Here is a 9,069-nt window from a genome sequence, read left to right as displayed (position 1 = left end):
AGCTGAATATTGTGGCAGGTGCCATGCCTATAATCCCAGCTACTCAGGAGGTGGAGGCTGCAGTGAGCCAAGGTCAAGCCACTGCACTCCATCCTGGGTCACAGAGTGAGACTCTGTCTCAAAAAAAAAAAAAAAAAGTTAGTGGTAACAATTGTCACGGTGATTTCCATTGTGTAGATAAATAATAACATAGTAAAAAAGACTAAATATTTTTGTTTGCAATGTACATATAGTTGAAGTGAAATACATATTTATTATCTATCCATATTTAAGCTTATTAGATGACTTACATATTAAAATTCAATGGAATTTGCATTTTGGAAAGAAAAAACAAAGACTCAAAATAGAATTGAAAAATATGTATGTAATATTATGTATATGACAGTGGTATAGTTAGGTAGATTTCTTTGTATGCCCAACAAATGTGAATTACCAGGGTCTCGAGCTACAATAAGAGTTCCTAATAACTTAATTGTGAAGGACCTTTCCTGATAATTTCCCTTGTACATTAAAAGAGTTTATCTACCTGACATGATACTCTTATTTAATAAATATTTATTAAATAACTTTATGTTTAATTAATCAGAGTGACAGACAATTTGATCAAAATAATAGCATACTTAGTTGATATAATTACAAAATGATGTGTCAATCTTACAATGAAATGATATGTAATATCTAACATGCCAGACTCTTTGAAATATTGAAAAAATACAGCCTCATGATCAGTAATTTCTCAATACCTCAGTTGGGAACTGATGAACAAAAACGTACTTGGTACTTATGACATGACAACTATGTGTTTTTCACCTTGTGGTCAGTGGTGTCATCATAGGTCCTGTCTTGGGGTGATTGAGTGATGAGAATTAATTAAGACACATAAGACACATGAACCAATGTAGACCTTCAAAATCAGGGCAGAGTGTGGGGAGGAATAAGACTTTCTGGCAAATATGTTCAATGATGCAAGCAGCATATGGCGCTCTCAATATGGTGCCCCTGAATAAGGCAATCTTAATTATAAATGGGGCGGAGGATGGCACATAAATAGAAGATGAAGTCACAAATATCCTAAAAATGGGTGGAGCATAATACTGGTAATCAGAAGTGGATCATATTTAGATTTTAAGGGTGGAAAGACAGCAACATTTCTTTGAAATATGTTCTCAGTTACTACACTGCTATTCATGAACAGGTCTTCAATTCTTGGGGAGGAAGAGTGCAAGAACTTAGAAGAAAAACCTACTCTTTATGTATGGGTTATTAGTACTTATGCTATGTTACAAATGATACCAAAATTTGGTAGTGTAAGCAACATTTATTATTTTACAGTTAGGAGAGTTAGGAATCCATTTATAGTGAAGCTTTGTTCTCTTAGGTTTCTCTCGTAAGACTGCAACTAAGTTGACTCAGTGGTTGATAGCAAGATTCAGTGTTCTGTAAGCTGTTGGACCAGTAACTATGCCACACTGCTCTTTGATCTGAAGCTGCCTTCTGTTTCCAGCCACAGGAGCATCTCCATAGAACAGTTCACAACATGGCAGCCAGCATGATCAAAATGAGCAAGAGAAAGAGAAAGTGCCAGCAAGATGAAAGTCAGCTTTTTATAACTTAATGTCAGAAATGACATCTCCTCTTTTCCCACATTCTTTTTATTGGAAGCAAGCCACTAGATTCAGCCCATACATAAAGGAAAAGAGTTACATGAGGGTGTGAATATCAGGAGGTGGGGATCATTGGGAGCCATTATAGAAGCTTGCCTACCATATGGGCTCTTGGCAATTGGAGAAGTCAATTGAAAACGAAGAAAATTTAGAAACCATATTGGTTGGCCTCTAGGCACTGAAAATGTCATGAGAGATGCAACATCTGGTTAAATACATTAAAGATAAAATCAAAATATAGAGTGCTCCCAGAGAGAATACAATAAGTAATTATTTTTGAAAAAAAAAAAGTGTACTTTGAAGACCTAAACGTAGTATGTCACATAGGAAGCTCCATATGAGCTGAGGATTTAAAAGAGTAAAACAAAATAATAATCATGGAAAAAAGGAGGCTATTCTAGGTTGAGGAAACATTTTAAGCAAAGACATAGATATGAAAAGTCATGTTGAGGTCAGATATTGCAAGCAGTGTGGTATAGTTGCTGCCAAGGAGTAGACATTGAGAAAGGAGGCTGAGGCTTCATTCAACAGAGTCTTAAAAGCCTTGTGAGAATCTGCAGTTTTTCAGTGGGACTATGAGTCTGTCCTCGTTCTCACTGTATCTCCTCTACCTGTGTGCCCCCAGCTTACTATGGATACAAGAAGCATTTCACTTCTCCAACTTTTCCTATCTGTTCCTAGGCCTGCATTTCTGTGAGCCAGCACTGATTGGCTTACAATGTATTCACCTGGGTGACTATATAGTTAACCTTACGAGTGATCAAGTGACAAAGAGATGTGGATTCTTTGTGGCGTTTGGGCAGAAATATTCTCCATAATTTGTCCAGACTTGTTTTCAAAAAAGGTATTAATAGTTCCATTCACTTTGAGAATAGGCATCCTTGGTTTGGCCTTTTCTTCTCTTCTGGCCTTCCTCAAGGTGAATCACAGCCACCTGCATCAGAGACACCTGGAACATTTCCTAAAGGGAAGATTCTTGTATCTCTTTCAATACATGGTTACAGAATTTCTGGGAGTACTGCCAAGAAATCTCCATTTCAAACAAGCTCCCTGAGTAACTCCAAGGAACACTGATTTGAGACCCACGGTGTCATTCTCAAATTTGAGTAAACAAAACAGTGGAATCAGTTACCATGAATACATGTACTTCCTCAAAGACTGTAGTTGACTTTTCAGGATTAAACATAACCATTGGTTTCAATTCCAAATTGATGTCAATCCTTTCTTCTTTCAATCGCCCAAATTACTGCTTTCCTCTTATTTTTTGTAAATGCCTTGTTTTACGTGAGTGTAGGTAGTTTATTTACTGTTTTCTGATTTCCTTTCTTTTTCCCAAATAACTATATAAAACTATTTTGTATTCTCAAAGAGAGGTAAGAGTGGTTTATACTAGAATTGCCAACATTTTATTAGTACTTGTATATTAGTCAGTGTTCTCTAAAGGAACAGAAGTAAATAAGATAGATGAATATATGAAGAGGAGTTTATTAGGAGAAATGACTCACGTGATCATAGGATTAAGCCCCACAATAGACCATCTGCAAGGTGAGGAGCCAGGAAGTCAGTCTGAGTCCCAAAACCTCAAAAGTAGGGAAGCAAATAGTGCAACCTTCAGCCTGCGGCGGAAAGACAGAGAGTCCTTGGTAAATCACTGCTCTAAGTCCAAGAGTCCAAAACTTGTAGAACTTGGGGTCCAATGTTCAAGAGAAGGAAATATCCATCTGGCACAGGGGAATGATGAAGGCCGGAAGACTCAGCCTACTCCTTCCGTGTTCCTCTACCTGCTTTTATCCTAGCCGTGCTGGCAGCTGATTAGATGGTGCCCTGTCAGGCTGACGGTGAGTCTGCCTCTCCCATCCCACTGACTCAAATGTTAATCTCTTTTGGCAACACCCTCACAGACACACCCAGGAACAATGATTTGCATCCTTTAATCCAATCAAGGTGACATTCAGTATTAACCATCACAAGTCCACCCCTTGTCAACTTGAACCCATACACATCTCCTGAAATTATACATAATCACCAAATAAAGACAACAATAAGGTCATAATTATGCCTAACATAATACAGCTATCTTTCTTACAACCAGAAGCACACTAATCATTAACCTAAATGCTATTATATAAAGTTAACAACATTTACATGCTGATATGACGTCAGTAAATCTTATGTCACATGATAAAGAAAAAAGGGAAATAAAATAAAGATATTTTCTTAGTAAAATTGTATACATGTTCTTAACAAAATAAAGGGGAAATACTCATGACAATTACAGTCCTCATTTCTTCAGCTGGTCACATGGTCGTAGCTGGTATTGATGACTACCTTCTCCTACTACCCGTTCTGTATTCCCTTTGCCTTCAGCAAGCACCTCAGCAGATAGTGGTTTTTTCCCTGGTGGAGTGACTCAAACATTCATTCCTGAAAAGTCTGGGCCATCTGTAGTCCTGCCTGGATTGGACTGTTGTTTCCAGTTAACTTTAATTACAGAGCATAGTAATACTAAGAGATGCCCTAAGGGATCTCCTGTATTCCACGCACACTCTTCTTTACCTCCATTGTGGAGTAGTGGACTGATTTCATCTTGATAGTCCTAGTCAATCACCCCAGCCAACACTGTAACTCCCTTCTTAGCCTGTTGACTTAGAGGTAGGAGGAGCCCAAAGTGGACAGGTGGTATCTTAACTTCCAGTTTAATGGAATCGTGTCTCCTGGTGGTAGCATTCCTCCCTCTGGATCTAAGACCTCTAGGCCAGCAGAATGTAATGTTGCAGTTATAGGAAGCAAAAGCTTTGCTAGTGGGTCACTAGAAGTGATGGTGAGTGGTGCCACTTCCACTTCCACCCTTTGATTCCTGGACCCGTGACCCTTGGCTATGGGAGAAACAGTAACATATATTTGACTGATTCAGAGCACAGACAGTCTTTTGGAGAGCTCTGCTCCAGCTCTGCAAATTATTGTCACCTATTTGGGCTTGTAATTGTGACTTAAAAAGGCCATTCCACTGTTCCATCAATCCAATCCAGCTACTTCAGAATGATGAGAAACATGGTAAGACCAGTGAATTTCATGAGAATGAGCCCACCTGTGCACTTCTTTAGCTATAAAGTAAGTGTCTTGGTCAGAGGCAATGCTGTGTGGAATACCATGATGGTGAATAAGGCATTCCCTGAGTCCACGGATGATAGTCTTGGCAGAAGTATTGTGTGCAGATAGGCAAACCCATATCCGGAATAGGTGTTTGTTCCAGTGAGGACAAACCAATGTCCTTGCCATGATGGAAGAGGTTCAGTATAATCCACCTGCCACCAAGTAGCTGCCTGATCACCCCAAATAATGGTGCCATATCAAGGACTCAGTGTGCTCTCTGCTGCTGCAAATTGGGCACTCAGCAGTGGCCGTAGCTAGGTCAGCCTTGGTGAATGGGAGTTCATGTTGCTGAGCCCATGCATAACCTCCATCCCTGCCACCACGGCCACTTTTTTCATAGGTCCATCAGGCAATGACAACAGTGGCTAGGGAAAGAGGCTGAGTGGTGTCAGTTGAATGAGTCATTCTACCCACTTGATCATTAAAATCCTCCTCTGCTGAGGTCACCCTTTTGGTAAGCACTCACATGACGTGCAAATATCTTCACAGTTTTTGACCACTCAGAGATGTCTATCCACATACCTCTTCCCCACGTTTCTTTGTCATCAAGTTTTTAATCATGCTTCTTCCAAGTCCCTGACCCTCCAGCTAAGCCATTGGCCACAGCACATGAATCAGTATATAATCAGACATCTGGCAATTTCCCCTTCAAACAAAGTGCACAACCAGGTGGGATGCTCAAGGTTCTGCCCACTGGGAAGATTTCCCTTCACCACTGTCCTTCAGGGCTGTCCTAGAAAGGGGCTGTAGTACTACAGCTGTCGGTTTTCAGGTGGTGACTGACTATCAGGCAGAAACAGCTGTAAACCACGCCCTTGTCTTCTCTTACTCTGTCAACTTCTCATAGGGAACTCCCCATAAGGCCACAAGTGCAGGCTGGGGGAGAGAAGGCAGGGTGGCAGGAGTGTAGACCATGGACATTTGAGCCTCTTCCTCATGTAACCTACATGTGCCCTCAGGACCTGCTTGAGTCCGATCACATATCTACCACTTACATTTGACGATGAAATGCTGCTGTGCATGACCCACCTTATGGCTACATGGGTCAGAAAGCACCCAGTTCATGATAGGCAGTTCAGGTCTCATGGTGACTTGATGACCCATAGTCAAACATTCAGTTTCCACCAAAGCCCAGTAACAGGCCAAGAGAGAGACAGGAGAGTAGTTATCTGCAGAAGCAAAGCAGATAACAGGAGAGTAGTTATCTGCAGAAGATGGCAGGGCCTTGCTCAAAAATCCTAAAGGCATCTGCTGTGATTCAGCTATGGGGGCCTGCCAAAAGCTCCAAGCAGCATCCATATTTGCCACTGACACCTCAAGCATCATTGGATCTGCTGGGTTGTATGGCCCAAGTGGCAGATCTGCTTACACAGCAGCCTGGACCCGTTGCAGAACATTCTGCTCTTGACCCCATTCAAAACTGACAGCCCTTCGGGTTACTTGATAAATGGGGTGGAGTAACACACCCAAATATAGAATGTGTTGCCTCCAAAATCCAGATAGGCCTACTAGGCATTGTGCCTCTTTCCTGGTTGTAAGAGGGTCCAAATGCTGCAACTTATCCTTCATCTTAGATGGAATATCTCAACAGGCCCACACCACTGGACCCCTAGAAATTTTACTGAGGTAGAAGTTCCCTGAATTGTAGTCTTATTTATTTTCTATCTTCTGTATGCAAATGTCCAATAAGTCCAATGTGTTTACTGCTTCTCACTCACTGGATCCAATTAGCATAATGTCGTCAATGTGATGGATCAATGGGCTATCTTCTGGAAGCAAAAAATGATCAAGGTCTCTCCAAACAAGAGGATTATGACACAAAGCTGGAGAGTTTATATACCCCTGAGGCAGGACAGTAAAGGTATGTTGCTGGTCTTTCCAGCTGAAGGCAAATAGCTTCTGGTGGGCCTTATGGACACAAATAGAGGAAGAGGCATTTGCCAAATCAATGGCTGCATACCAGACACCAGGAGATTCGTTAATTTGCTCAAGCAATGAAACCATATCTGGTACAGCAGCTGCAATTGGAGTCACCACTTGGTTAAGCTTACGATAATCCGCTGTCATTCTTCAAGATCCATCTGTCTTCTGCACAGGCCAAATAGGAGAGTTGAATGGGGATGTGGTGGGAATTACTACCCCTGCGGTTTTCAAGTCTTTGCTGGTGGCACTAAACTCTTCAGTTTATCCAGGGATGCAATATTGTTTTTGATTTACTAATTTTCTAAGTAGAGGCAGCCCTAACGGCTTCCATTTGGCCTTTCCCACCATAATAACCCTCACTCTACCAGTCAAGGAGCCAATATGTGGGTTCTGCCAACAGCTAAGTATTTCTATGCCAATGATGCCTTCTGGCACTGGGGAAATGAACACAGAATAAGTCTGGGAACACACTGGACTCACTGTAAGTCAGGCCTGAGCTAAAATTCTATTAATTATCTGACCTCCATCAGCCCCTACTTTAACTGGAGGACCACAGTGACGTTTTGGGTCCTCTGGAATCAAGGTCAACTCAGAGCCAGTGTCCAATAATCCCCCAAAAGTCTGTTCATTTCCCTTTCCCGAATGCACAGTTACCATGGTAAAAAGACAGAAGTCTCCTTGGGGGAAGATGGGAGAAAGATTAATAGCATAAATTGTTGGTAGAGTAGTGGGGTCCTTCCTCAAGGGGACCTGGCCTCCCTTCATTCAAGGGGTTCTGGGTCTGTAAACTGGTACAAATCTGGAATTGATTGAGAAACCATGATTCTCTGCTTTTAGAATTCAAATTAGTCTTCTGTTCACTTGATTGGGAAGTTTTCTGCTTATGTAAATTAAGTAAGAATACAGTAGGCTTCCTGTCAATTTAACTTCTAGGAACACTGTGATTAATTAGCCAATGCCAGAGCGCTACACGAGTCTGACTATTTTGATTGCTGCTTTGCCTCTGCTGCCCATTACAGGAGCTATGCCCACCTTGCTTTTGATGGTTGAGTGCTGTCTCTTGGCCCCTGCAACCTTGGGATCCAATTATTCCCATTGCATTTAAATTTTGTAGTTGAGTGACTGTGGTTCCCAACATAAGATCCCACATACAGAGAAGAATAATCACAAAACTCTTCAAGGATGCAGGTGCTGCCCTCACAAATCTATTTTGGAAAGTATTGGTGACACATATGTCTTCTAGACCCTGCCAGGTGGGATGAATAGGTCTCAAGTGACTAATCTACTCTGGCATCACAATCTCCCTAAGTCTTTGGATCCCTTCCTCTATATTAAACCAAGGGAGATTACGCATTTCCAGCTCACTCACAGTGGTCCATCTTTTAATCCATATTTCAGCTAACCAAGCAAATAAAGTATTAGAACCCTTTTTAACACCACTAACTGCAATATTAAATGCAGAATCTCTACTTAGTGGGTCCAAATCAATAGATTCAACCTGATTCAACTTTATATTCCTTCCACCATTATCCCACACCCTTAATATCAATTCCCATGCCTGTTCTCCAGATTTCTGCTTATATAAATTAGAAAACTCAAGAAGTTCTTTTGGAGTTAGTGTACCTCCTTGTGGGTTACCCTCTGAAAGTCACCTCTAGGGTCCCGTTGGGACTTTAGTCTAGTTATAAGTCTAGAAGCAAACAGGGGTGTTGGGGGTGGGTCCTGAAGAGTACCAACATTGTCTGGTCTGACAACTGCCTCAGGGGAGGCCATCAATGTCGCCTTAGGCAGTACAGGCTTTATCTCCTCAAACAAATGTGGAAAGGCTGATGGCAGTGTAGGTGGGGGAGAGGATGTTGCCACCACTGGGAATGGGAAAGCTGTATCCTCTGACAATAAAGGCTTATCAGGGTTTACAAGCTGTGTCCTTACCTTTATCAGGGCCCTCTCACCGGTTCCCATTCCAAGTTGCAGGGTCCCACTCTTTTCCAATGCCCTCACTTTAACAGTAATCATCTGACAAGGCTGTGTATGTACTTTTTGTTGCAGGTCAGCCACTCTCATGATAAGACCTTTTGTCTGATTTTCCAGAATTTCAGCGTTTTCTCTATAGGAGATAAGACTCTCACTCAGGGCAATCTTAGAATATTTGAGGCTCAGTATCTGCTTCTGGACCCAGGGGTTAGACTCCCTGAGTTTATTGTTTTCCTTCATCACTTTGTCTGGTGAACAGCTAACTTCGTTATGTTTCTTGCTTCTCCACATATGGTCAAAGGTATTATGTACAGAGTCACAAAACTCTTTGCCTCTCATGAGCAATGAATCAGGA

The sequence above is a fragment of the Trachypithecus francoisi genome, unplaced genomic scaffold, assembly GCF_009764315.1.
Source record: "Trachypithecus francoisi isolate TF-2019V2 unplaced genomic scaffold, Tfra_2.0 Lachesis_group2, whole genome shotgun sequence".
NCBI classification, from domain to species: Eukaryota; Metazoa; Chordata; class Mammalia; order Primates; family Cercopithecidae; genus Trachypithecus; species Trachypithecus francoisi.
The sequence above is the reverse complement of the archived record's forward strand: the minus strand, read 5'-3'. Positions refer to the sequence as shown.